Genomic DNA, 14,350 nt, shown 5'->3' on the forward strand with positions numbered 1-14,350 from the left:
TTTACTGGAGATTCATATTAACGAGAAATGAATTAGTGGCCTTGTTTGGGTTCCAAACTTTGATGTTTTTCTTAACACTATGTCATGGATTGAATTGTGTCCCCCAAAAATATGTGTATCGATTTGACAAGGCCATGATTCTCAGTATTGTGTGATTGTCCACCATCTTATCAACTGATGTGATTTTCCTATATGTTATAAATCCTACCTCTGTGATGTTAATGAGGTGGGATAGGCGGCAGTTATGTAAATGAGGCAGGACTCAATCCACAAGATTGGGTTGTGTCTTGAGCCAATCTCTTTTGAGATATGAAAGAGAGACGTGAACAGAGAGATGGGGGATCTCATGCCACCAAGAAAACAGTGCTGGGAGCAGAGTGTGTCCTTTGGACCCAGGGATCCTGCACAGAGAATCTCCTAGTCCAGGATAAGATTGAGAGAATAAACTTGTTTGTTAAAGCCATCCACTTGTGGTATTTCTGTGATAGCAGTACTAGATGATTGTCTTAGTTATCTAGTGCTGTTATCACAGAAATACCACAAGTGGATGATGGCTTCAACAAAGAGAAATTTATTCTCTCACAAGTCTAGTAGGCTACAAGTCCAAAATCTGGACCTCATCTCCAAGGGAAAGCTTTCTCTCTGTCAGCTCTGAAGGAAAGTCCTCGTCATCAATCTTCCCCTGGTTGAAGAGCTTCTCAGGCACAGGGAACCCAGGTCAAAGGACGCACTATGCTCCCAGTGCTACTTTCTTGGTCATAAGAGGTCTTCACGCCTTTCTGCTCACTTCTCTCTTTTACATCTCAAAAGAAATTGGCTTAAGACACTATCTGATATCGTAGATCTCATCAATATAACTGCCACTAATCCATCTTATTAACATCATAGTGATAGGATTTACAACACATAGGGAAATCACATCAGATGACAAAATTATAGACAATCATACAACACTGGGAATCACGGTCTAGCCCATACTTTGGACATGTTATCAGAAAGAATCAGTCCCTGGAGAAGGACATCATGGTTGGTAGAGGGTCATCGAAACAGAGGAAGACCCTCGACAAGCTGGACTGACACAGTGGCTACAACAATGGGCTCGTGAGGATGGCACGGGACCAGGCATGTTTCGTTTTTGTTGTATACAGGGTCGCTATGAGTCGACACCGACTCAAAAGCACCTAACAACGACAACCTTGGAAACCCTACAGGGCAGTTCTACTCTGTTCTACAGGGGTGCTATATGAGTCAGAATAGACTGGAGGCCAGTGGTTATGGCAAGTAAACAAATTATATAAGGCCAGGAGGAATGAAATGAAGGCCATAAATAAAGACGGCATGCTGAGCTCATGGGCAATCGATATACAAAAAAATACTGTGGAAAATTTTATGCTAGATGTAGCTGCCTGTCTCAGAACCAAAAGCACTGAGAACTGAATGAAATCTTGTTTCTAACCCTACAATCCATTATAATATTTCCTGCCACCATCTCAGTTCTTGGGCTGTTTTGCCTGTCATCTCTCATTCAATCCCTTATATTACTTTCTATTTATGAGCTTTAAGTAACAAACTCTCAATGCCATTTCTTTGAGCTCCATGGAAACTACTTTCTGGCATTAGAAGGATTTATTGGGACATGTAAGAAAAACACCACTAATATCATTCGATATAGTCATCTTTTCACTCCTCTGTATACAACTGTCTACTTCAGCATTATAAATGTAGTTGCTACTATTATATTCTGAAGAAATAAGCTGTGGTATTAATACATTCTTAGAATATTAATTTCTTTTCAAGAGCAAGCCAAATGCATAGGGATAAATTTGTCTAATGCTTTTGTAGTTCTTTATTTTGTTAAAAAAGCTGTTTATGCTTTTTGAAAGATGCAAATGATGCATTTAATTTTTAGTTTATTCCTCCACTTGAAATGTTGCTCACTAACACTTGCATAAAGATAAATTCATATCATTTTTAGTTTTTATTTCTCTCTAAATCTTTTTCCCCACTCAGTTATAATCTTAACATTTGTGGACTCACCATCAGATGCTGTGAAATCTATTATGAATTTCAGGAACTAATAGTTTTATCAAAAACTACAGATTTCTTAGAAGTTGATAAACTTAAGACTACAAACTTCTATGCATAAAAACAACTTAGTAATTAAAATTTAAATTGGTGAGGAGGGAATAAACAACCATGCATTACATCAGTAAACCAATTTTAACAGACTCTATATCACCACAACAAAGCATTCTTGAAATATACCGAAATACTATAATTTTGTCCATGGTACAAGTGCTATGATGTGGGCAAAAGGACCCTGGGGACTCAGGAAACCTGTGAAGCCCTCACAGCTCCACCTCCTCATACCAGAGGCTATGTAGTGTGCTGGTTCAGAAAGTGGCTCAGGATCCAGAGTAGCTGCCCCATCACTTACAAGCTGTGAACCCTGACCGAGGCACTTAGTCCATTAATCTCACTGTGGCTCAATTCTCTCAGGTGTAAAATGGAGGTAATAATAGTCCACCTTCTCATAGTGTTCATGGTGAGGATTACATGGAGATTGTATAAATGTACATCTCAGACAAAGCAGTAAGTGCTTGGAACATGCTGAATATTCAGTACTAGTAACTGTTTCTTATTAGCAATTTGTTTTTTTTAACAGCTTTACTAAGATGTAATTTGCATACCATATAATTCATTTAAAATACACAATTCAATAGTTTTTAGTATATTCACAGAGTTGTGCAATCATCACCACAATTTTAAAACATTTTTATCACCCTAAAAAGAAACCCTGTACACTTTAGGAGTCACTTCCCATTTCCCTCAGCCCTCCCCCAGTCATAGGCAAACATTAATCTCAGTCTCCGGAGATTTGTCTATTCTGGACTTTGGGTATAAATGCAGTCATATAATAGTTGGTCTTTTCTGACTAGCTTCTTTGATTGAGCATAATGGTTTCAAGGTTTTTGAATGTTGTAGCATTTATCAGTACTTTTAATTTCTTTAAGTTGCCAAATACTACTCCATTGTATGGATATACAACATTTTATTTATCATTGACCAGTTGATGGGATGTCTCCACTTTTTGGCTCTTACAAATAATGTGGCTACGAACATTCACGTACCAGTATTTGTCTGAATGAACACCTGTGCTCAATTATGTTGGGTATATACCTAGGAGTGGAATTGCTAGATCATATGCTTATTCTATGTTTAATCTTTTGAGAAACCGCAGACTGCTTTCCAAAGGGATTGCACCGTTTTTGTATTCCCACCAACACCGTATGAGGGCTTCGGTTTCTCCACATCCTTGCCAATATTTGTTTTCATGTATCTTTCTCATTATAGCCATCTTCTTGTTATTCTTATTAGCTGATACCTAGTCGATTCCTACTCATGGGGACAGTGGCATCACTAGGGTTAGTGTTACCCACCGCGGTAACTCATGGTGTCACCCCTCCTTCCCCATGGATCTCTTCTCACACCAGGCCATATAGCATCTTTTGTAATGTTCATTATCAATTTAAATCATAGAATAAAATGTGATCAATAGAGTTGTAAATTGTTTAAATGTAATATTTCTAAGATTATACTAACTACAAAATTACAGCTCCGGTGGCACAGTGGGTAAGAGCTACGGCTGCTAACCAAGAAAGTCGAATCCACCAGCTGCTCCTTGGAAATGTTATGAGGCAGTTCTACTTTGTCCTATAGGGTTGCTATGAGTTGGAATTGACTTGACGGCAATGGGTTTGGTTTTTTGGTTTTAACAACAAAATTGTTTTGTGAAATCTTTCTACACTGGATTACAGCGTTATTCATCACAACATTATTAATAACTGAGCAGAAGGCTTTCTTTCTTTTCCTTTAAGTACTACTTCATTCTCAAAAAAGTTATTGGTATAGGTTGACATATACTAATTATCACAATATTGTAGCTAAAACACTAGAAAATTTGACAAAATCAGCAACTATAAAAACACTGGCAGCAATGAAAACAATAGCACATGCTTGTAGCACACACAGATGAAAACACGTGTTTCTAAGTGTCAATGCAATTGAGTAATAATGACAACTCTGACCGGAGCACTTTGGAAGGTTCAAAAAGTAAATTAGCATAGAGTTTTGGCCTTGTAGGTATATTGATACATGTAAGATGGGCTTATGATAAATGTTCTTGTTATAACTAACTACAGGAATACTTTTTTTTTTTAATTAATTTTTATTGTGCTTTAAGTAAAAGTTTACAAATCAGGTCAGTCTCTCATACAAAAATTTACATACACCTTGCTATACACTCCTAATTGCTCTCCCTCTGATGAGACAGCACAGTACTTCCCTCCACTCTCTCTCCTCATGTACATTCCAGTAGGTTCTGGCCACCTCTGCCCTCTCATCTCCCCTCCAGGCAGGAGGTGCCAACATAGTCTCATATGTCGACTTGATCCAAGAAGCTTGTTCTTCACCAGTCTCATTTTCCATCCCCTATTTTTTTTTTTATTCCAGTCCAATCCCTGTCTGAAGAGTTGGCTTTGGGAATGGTTCTTGTCTTGGGCTAATAAAAGGTGTGGGGTCCATGGTCTCCGGGGTTCCTCCAGTTCCAGTCTGACCATTAAGTCTGGTCTTTTTACGAGAATTTGGGGTCTGCATCCCACTGCTCTCCTGCTCCCTCAGGGTTTCTCTGTTGAGTTCTACAGGAATATTTTTACAAAAAATAATAAATTTCTGCTGAAACAGTGCACAAAAATTTTACAGACAGCATTTTGGTGTCACCCCCTTTGACAGTATCACCCAGTGCAGTCTGCACCCCCTGCGTCCCTCTAGTGACGCCATGGCATGGCGACTTCATGTGTGCATAGGGTTTTCAAGGCTGTGATGTTTCAGAAGCACATCACCAGGCTTGTTTTTTGAGGTGACTCTGGCTGAGTTAGAACTGCCAGCCTTAGTAGAGCGCTTAATCATTTGTTCCACCCAGAGACTCCATCTTAGGAGGTGCGAAGTGTTATCTCATTGTAGTTTCGGTTTGCATTTACTTGATGGCAAATGATACCGACCAATTTCATGTGCTTATTGGCCATTTGCATATATTCTTTGGAGAAATGCCTATTCAAGCTCTTTCCCCATTTGTTAATTGGGTTATTTGCCTTTTTATAATTGAGTTTAAAAGTTCTTTATATATTCTAGATACAAGACCTTTATCAGATATGTGATTTACAAATATTTTCTCCTATTTTGTGGGTTGCCTTCTCACTTTCTTTATGGTGTCTTTGAAACACAAAAGTTTTTTTTTTTTTTTTTTTGGATGAAGTCTCAATTATCTATTTTCTCTTTTGTTGCTTGTGCTTTTGGCGTGATATCCTAGAAAATGTTGATAATCCAAACTCAGGAAGATTTACGGCTATGCTTTTATCTACAAATTTTATTGTTTTAGTGTTTTCATTTAGGTCTTTCATCCACTCTGAGTTAATTTTTATATATGATGCGAGGTAAGAGACAAACTCCATTCCTTTGTGTGTAGCTATCCAGTTGTTCCAGCACCATTTGTTGAAAAGACTGTTCTCCCAATGAGATGTCTTGGCACCCTTATTAAAAATCAATTTACTGTAAATGTGAACATTTATTTTTGGAATCTCATTTCTATTTCACTGATCTATATGTCTATCCTTACGCCAGTACCACACAGCTATGAACTTGTAGTTACCATAGGAAATTTTGAAATTAGGAAGTGTGAGTTCTCCAACTTTCTTCTTTTCCAAGATTATTTTGGAAATTCTGAATACATTAACCTTACAAATGAATTCTGTAGTCAGCTAGTCATTTTCTACAAAGAAGCCAGCTGGTATTCTGATAGAGTTTGAATTGTATCTGTAGACCAGTTTGTAGAGTATTGACATTTTAACAACATTAAATGTTCCAAACTAGGATCGCAGGAAGTCTTTCCATTTACTTAGTTTTTCTTTATTTCAACATTGTTATGTAGTTTTCAGTGTCAGCTTGTACTTCTTGTCAAATTTATTGCTTTTTTATTTTTATACTATTGCAAAAAGAATTGTTTTCACAGTTTCATTTTCAAATTGTTCATTGCAAGTGTATAGAAAAACAATAGATTTTTGTATATTGATCTTGTATCCCAAAAGCTTGCTGAACTTGTTTATCAGTTCTGATGGTTTTTCAATGGATCTCTCAGGATTTTCTATATATGAGATCATATCATCTGCAAATAAAGACACTTTTACTTCTTTATTTCCAATATGGATGCCTTTTATTTCATTTTCTTGTCTAATGTGTTGGCTGGAATCTCCAGTACAATGTTGAAGAGAAATGGTGAGACACTTATTTTTTTCCTTCTATTAGGGTAAAAAATATTTAGTGTTTCTGTTTATGGTGTTAGCTGTGAGTTTTTTTGTAGATGCTCTCTATCAAGTTGAAGAGTTTCCCTTCTCCCTACTTTGTTAAGTGTTTTTTCATCATTAAAGATGATGATCAAATTGGTTTTTCTGCATCTACGGAGAAGATCATGTGATTTATGTCTTTTGTTCTATTAATATGACAAATTACATTCACTGTTTTTAGGGTTTTAAACCCTTTTTTCTTTCCTGGGATTAATCCCACTTGGTTGTGGTGTATAACCCTTTTTTATACTGCTGGATTCAATTTGCTAGAATCTGTTGAAGGTTTTTATGTCTATATTCATAGAGATATTGATTTATAGATTTCTTTTTTGTGTGATGTCTTTGGTGTTGCTGTGAGAGCAATGCTGGTCTCATAGAAAGAACTGGAAAGTGTTCCCTTCTTTTTGTGGAAGTTTGTAAAGAGTTGGTATTCATTTTTATTTAAGTGTTTTGTAAAATTTACCAGTGAAGTCATCTGTTCCTGGACTTTTGTCTGTGGGTAGATTTTTGGTTACTAATTCAATAACTTTTTTTGATATAGGATTATTCAAATTTTCAATTTCTCACTCAGTAACCTTTGGAAGTTTGCATTCTAACAATTTGCCCAATTCATCCAGGTCACCTAATTTGTTGGCATAAATTTTTCATAGTATTCCCTTATAATCCTTTTTTATTTCTCCAAGGTCAGTAGGAATGTTCCCCTTTCATTACTCATTAGCATAAATTAGTAAATTTGAGTCTAGCTAAAAGGCTGCCAGTTGTCAATTTGGTTGATCTTTTCAACGAAATTGCTGTTCCTTTCTACTCTTTTTAAACCACAGGCTTACATTCTTCTAATTTTTTTTTTCACAGCTTTTAATATCTTCCTTTTAAAATCATTTCAGTAATGAATAATTTGCCACAAATTCAATGTTTTCTTCAAGAAACATCTCCAAAATTCCTTGCATTCATGTCACTTAGGTACATTGTTTTTCCTTCAGCATATTCTTAACATCAAACATGCAATTTAAACATATCAGCTTTCGAACGATATGCTTTTGCTTCGTTTTCCCTACATTCCCCTGATCAAAATATAATTTGGTCACTCACTTAACACATTTATTAAACACCAACTCTGTGCCAGACCTGGCCTTTGTATGCATGAGTGAACACAACAGATACCATTTGTGCATTCAGAGAGCTTGCAGTCTAACAAGAAGAAGACAGAAAATAAAAAATCAACATGATAAATAAGTGGAACTTCTAGGATATTAGGAGGTAATATATGCAACGGGAAAAGAAAAGGGTATTTGGAGTGCTTGTAATAGTTACATAAGGGGCAGTTTTCAGTATTAAATGGCAGGTTGTGGTCAGACTAGGCCTCTCTGAGAAGGTGTGATTTGAGCAAAGACATGAAGTCACCCTGGAGAAGGTGTTCAAGGCAAGGGGGATCAGGTGAAGCAAAGGCCTAATGCGGAAACACTGAGAATTGTAAGAGGGGCTGAAGCAAACAAAGGAGAGAGGTCAAAGTCAGAAGAAAGCAGAATGGGGGGCAGGGGACAGATAATTAAAAAAATTTGGGCTTCTACTCTATGATGAAGCAGTGGTTCAAATTCTTATTCCTTAGAAGGTTTGGTAAGGATAATGAACTAATATATTTAAAAGTTCTTAGGAGTATACCTGGCCCATGGTAAATAAATGTGCAATAAACGTTAAAAAAAAAAAAAAATTTTTTTTTTTCCTATGGTGTTTGATTCTTGATCTTCTTATTCTTACTTCCCCAATCATCAGTTTTCCATCTTTTTTTTTTTTTCCTTTTGGATTTGCAAACCTCCTTCATTTCTCAACGTAAGTTTTTTTTTTTTTTTTCTGTAATTTTGCATGCTAAGTAACTTTCTCGCTTGTATCCTATTTTATTTTGGTTTAAATGAGCCTTTCCAAAAATCCTTTCATCACACGATCGTCCTTTCAAACTTGTTAGAGTTTTTCTTTTCTGAGGATCACCATAACGCAAAATTAGAACATAGTAACTATGGAGCCCACATGAGTGATGGCTAGCTTTTCATATTGCTGAGTCTTTTTCTCTTTCTTGGTCCCCATTTGTATTTTTAATGATCTTTCTTATTTTAGAAATGTTTTATATTTACAGAAAAGTTGTGAAGGTAGTGCACAGCACTATCTTCCATATATCCCATACCTAGTTTCCCCTATTATTAACTTCTTACCTTACAAAGGCACATTGTTGTAACTAACGAACCAATATTAACACATTATTATTAGCTAAAGTCCAGAGTTTATTCAGGTTTCCTTAGTTTTTACCTACCGGCCTTCTCTTCCAAGGTCTTATGTAAAATATATAAATTAAACCCATTATCGTTCGATTCTGACTCATAGTGATCCTATAGCACACAATAGAACTGCCCCATAGGGTTTTCAAGGAGCAGCTGGTAGATTTGAACTGCCTACCTTTTGGGGCTCACTGGGGCTCCATAAGATACCATATTATACTTACTCTTCTTGTCTCCTTATCTCCTTAGGCTCCTCTTGGCTGTGATAGTTCTCAGACTTTCCTTATTTGGGATAATCTTGACATTTTGAGAAATACAGGTATTTTGTAGGCTGTTCATAGCTGGGATTATCTGTGTTTTTTTTTCTCATGTTTAGACTGGGGATTTTGTTTTTTGGGAGAAGGTCCATGGAGGCAGTGCCATTTTCAGAACATCATATCAATGATACATGATATCAACATGACTTACCACCATTGATGTTGACCTGATCAGGTGGCTGATCAGGTTTCTCCAATGTAAAGTCATTCTTTTTTCTCTCCTTTCTATACTGCCCTGTTTAGAAGGACGTCCTTATTGCAGCCCACACTTAAGGAATCAAAAGTTAGGCTCTACCTCATTGTGGGCAGAGTATCTACATAAATTACTGAAATTCTATTGCATGAAAGATTTGACAATTCTTCCTCCATTTATTCACTTATTCAATCATTCATTTATACCAATATAGACTTACTAATTAGAACGTTAGACCTCCTGATACAGAGACACATTATACCAATAAGATCATCCCCAAAATGGAATCGTACCCCTGTCCTATTTCTTTCTCTTTTTCAAGTACGAGAAACTTACCCCAATATCAATGCTATTTTGGATGAATGAGACACTTTTCTCCCCAGACATATCTAAGAGGGCAAAGAAAAAAAAAAAAATCCCTTTTCACTATCCCCTTTAAAAGCCTATCTCTCAATATTTTTCCTCTCAAATACTGAATGCTTAACAACTGTGCTAAATATTTCTCTTTCAGGGAATCTTTATAAAACCAACAAAGCTATGAATGGATTCAATTCTAAAGACAGCAATAATAACAGAAAAACAAAATTATACAAATAAATTACCTGGCAAATGGTAGTATGACAGAAGGAAATGCCCCTGGACCCAAAGAGAATAGCAACAAGGGTCTGGAAATAGCAACAATTTTCATTCTTGTAAGGAATAAACTACACTAGCAAATAAAGGAGTCTCTGCAGTGACTAGGAGCACATTTTTCAGTGATAACATCAGAGCTGGGAGACAAGAATACAGAAATTCAGGGAAGAAAAAAGAGATCAGTGGCCAAGATAAACTGCTGCTATATATAGCAACAGGACTAAAGGAGTTACTACTTGTATTCAAAAACCAGTTAGATAATATGCCAAGGGAAAAAAAATGAAAACTTCAAATAACAGAATGACTTAAAATTATGCTGTATATGTTCCCTTCCATTTGCCTTAGAAAATTTATTTTCATTTCTTCATTTTGGGGAAAAAAATTTTCAGTGACACAGTCGTTTACAATTCTAAGGTAAGAAAACTCAAAGATGGATTCATTCCTCGTCCCAAATTACAATCAAAGCTAACTCATCTTCCCAGGTGTTTGCTTATGGACTATACATATAACTCAGTATAAATCAGGGTAGTTTTCCCACCATCAGAAATGTGTCTCCAGGACATTTCTTTGAGTTTTAAATAGAACAGTATTAAAAAAAAAAAAAAAGGCAAAACAAAATTTAAGGTTATTTTAAAAAATAAATCTCCATTTTTGGCTTTTCAAACTTCAGCTGAAAGGCTTACTTAAGGCAGATGGCAGTTTATTAAGTGTGATGGCCTCTTTCTCATTTTCAGTTTGTTGGGTTTCCATGTGTACATCTAAGATGAAATCAGTGGTTTCATGAGGGTCATTAATATTTGCATTTAATGACTTCTCTCTCTTTAAATATAAAATTGATCTTTTCCAAATGACTTGCAATTAGAAGCTAGATGACTATCCTTGTAAAATTACAGAGCCTTCGGGAGGCCAGCCTGATGCCCAAACCAATAAGATGCAGCGGCTCTGGGTTGTGGTAGAGTTGTCCCTTGACCTTTGACATTCAGCATATTCAAAATGGATGCGACTGAAAACTGAGGGGAAAAAATACTTAAAATAATCTCAAAATATCTGGTTTAACTGTAAAGTTAGTTATTGCAATGGCTTTTCCTACCTTTTATGCTGGTAAGCATTAGAATAGTTGATGTAAGCCACGTTTGAGCACAGGAGACCAATGAGAAATGATTCAAGATCTTGTACAATGTATCAGATGTCATATTGTAACTTATCCTCACAACTATAGTAAATTTAATTAGTCCCATTTTACAGATAAGGAAACTGGCTCCTATTAGTTAAATAATTTACCCTGAAATATACATATCTGCATTCACTTTCCACTATATGCCCCACTCAGGAGTTTCACTGCACACTTTTGGCAAACAGAAAACATTTTCACAGTTGGCATTTAGTAGATATCATCTTACTTTTCACTACTACTTTTAAAGTGATTGCCTCTCTTTGTTAGCTCATAATAAAGCAGTCAATATCTATGGCAAGTAAAGGAATTAAGGATGATTACATTAGTAACACAAAGCAACAAACTTGGCAGAATGCCATCTTTAAGTTTTTATGTACTTTGTATTATAACCATATTTTAGGAAGTCATAAATTCAAACTTTATTAAAGAAGCACCATGACACTGCTAAGCTACTGAGTTTTAGCAAAAAAGAAAACAAAATTGGTACCTAAGCAATTTCAAAAAATCATTGATCCTTTTGAAAAGTTGTTTATTGTTTTTGTTTTGTTTAAAGCTGTTTCAAATTTCCATGAGCTTTTGAATCAAGGCATGAGCCAGAAGTAGGACTACCTTACATTTGGGTAACTCACCTGCGTGTTGACAATAAACTCTTTTGTGAAGAGAAAGATTTTCCTTATATTTGGACTGAAATGTTGAACTGTTACATAATAAATGGGTTCTTCTTAATAAGGATATCTATAGTAACTGCCCAATGAACAACATCATGGCTGAGTGGACTGAATATCCCTGCCCTTGCAAAATGACAGCAAAGATAATCAAAACTATAAAGAACAGGAGTGAGAGGGAAATTTGGTTTTCAGCGTGACTCAGGGCAGGACAGCCTGGCAGGGCCTGGCAGAGTAAATGATTCCTTGGCATCTGACCATCCAACAGTGGAGAAGGAGGAGACCTGGCATTAAGGAGAAGGAGGACAGAACAGAAGGGCTCCTGGGGAATCCAAATGAAGGAAAACCCCTGCCAAAGAGTATTAAAAATGATTCCTAAGCTTTTCAACCACAGAATGAGAACTGCATGAAATTTTTAAGAGGACCAGGTAATTTTAAAATTTCCAGAGCCAGTGTGAAAAACTATTTGTTAAAATTAAGATATTACTTCTAATCCTAAAAATAGGACCAACTCAGAAAAATACCAAAGGTGTGGAGAGCACTGATGAAAGCAACCCCTTTTGGTGTTACCTAAATTTCTCTAATGTTTTCTCAGAAATTGCGGTCAAATTTGTCCTTCCTTCTAGTTCTCAAGGGCATCACAATTTTGATAGTCTAATCTCAGAGACCCACACACACAGGCTTATATAAATCCCTTTCATGGACCATGGGATATATATGCCTGTGTTACATTTTCCACCCCTGGAGGTTTATTGGCCAGCATTTGAGCCACTTTAGTACATTCTGGTATCATAAGTGGATACTGGTGAAACTGCCTAAAGAAGAAGGAAGTTGGTCTGAGCCACATTTGAGTGTTCAGTGCCATTCATATGGGGGATGCTTTCTGGAGGAGTGATTGTGTGAAACTTTTGTGTTTTTTGGCTCCTGTACAGTGGGATAAGGTTTGCAAGTATGTTTACTCTTTCCTTTGTGTTATAGGGAAGGTATGGTTACCAGCATTCAGAAATATTCAAGTAAGCAAGTTATTTTGGGGATGAAAACAGTTTGTGATGTACTTCCTGCACCATGGAACCGTTATGTCCCTCCTGTGTGGTATGTTTCATGGAACATGGTACTTAATTTGGCCCATTCTAAATGAAACTGAAACAATTACATGCAGCAAGTGCAATGTTTATTCAGTATTTTGTGTGTATTTTTGGAAAGTTGAGTAAGATATTTTATGTCTCAAGTGTAACCAGGAAGTGTGAGGTGCCATGAGACCGATATGTCTAGCATGTGTGATGTCCTTCATGGAACATGGGACTGATATGTCCCGCTTGCAATTGGCACCCCATTTTTTCCAATAATAAACTACCAACAAGCAGTGATTCAGCATTCATGCTATTAGCGGAAAAAATATGGCATCACCAAAAAATTGCAAAAAAAAAAAAAAATTCGTGAAAGGGATAAAAAGCAGTGGAGATGGGAACCTTACCAATTACATACATGTTACCTAACAACACTCTTCTGAGATACCCCTGGTGAAACGTCATTCACTTTGAGACTCAATCAATAGGAGCACAACTTTAGGAATTAAACTGCAAGTCATTTACTTTCTTTGCCTCTACTTTGTCATCAGTAAAATGAGAGATCATTGTAATTCTTAACATATAAGATTGTGGGGAAGATTGAAAGAAATACAGGTACAGGGTTTGGTATAGTGCTTAACATATAATTAACACTCACTTTATGTAGGCTGTAATTATTGTTGATTATTATCTGATTACCCCTTCTCCTCTGTGTCCAAAGGAAGTACTAAATTCGGTGGTAAAACTATAAGGCTTTGGAGTCATAGAGATCTGGGCTTAATTTACAGCTCCATCACCTAATAATTTCAATGACCATGGCAAATGACTTTACCTCTTGAGTAAAGCTTCCTCATGAACAAAAGGATGATTATGGATAACCTATTACACAGGGTTATCAAAATGATTGCATTTGCTGATGTACTTAAGGCATTTAGCATTAAACCCACTGCTGATGATTCACAGTGATCCCATGTATTAGAGTAGAACTGCTCTAGGGTTTTTTTTTTTTTTTGGCCATAATCTTTACAGAAGCAGATATCCAGGCCTTTCTTTCATAGCACCACTGGGTGGGTTCACACTGCCAACATTTAAGTTTTAGTAGAGTACAATTCGGTTGTGCCACCCAGGGACCCAGTAAGAAGTAAAACTGGTAGCAATTACTGTGACATATATCTATCCCAGGCACATCAACGCCTTTCTTGCCTACTTTAAAACACTTGAAAGAAAGCAGTAACTCACTGCATGGAAAGTTCCTTGATCCTTCAGGCACTTATTATACTTTTTCTACTGAAAAAAAGGTGAACTTTTAAAATACTGTAGCTCTGAAACCCTCATATATTCCTCTGCTTTTGCTCATATTCACTTCTTATAAACTGAGAACCAAAAAAAAGTTGAAAAATTCTAGGCATAATTGCAATGCAATGTTATTTTTTTTCGTTAGCGAATAGACGCCCCTTCACTGACTCCTACCTGTGTTCTCAGTAATCTCATTCTCTCTCTTCCTATCCTTCATCAAACTCTGTTATCAGAGCTCCTTTCATTGCCACCTTGAAGTAAAATCTGATAAAACTACAAATACTGAACATCTCAAAGATATATATGCATTCAAACTGGGATAAAAATCTAAAGTCTAAGA

This window comes from Loxodonta africana, chromosome 1, assembly GCF_030014295.1.
Source record: "Loxodonta africana isolate mLoxAfr1 chromosome 1, mLoxAfr1.hap2, whole genome shotgun sequence".
Taxonomy (NCBI): Eukaryota; Metazoa; Chordata; class Mammalia; order Proboscidea; family Elephantidae; genus Loxodonta; species Loxodonta africana.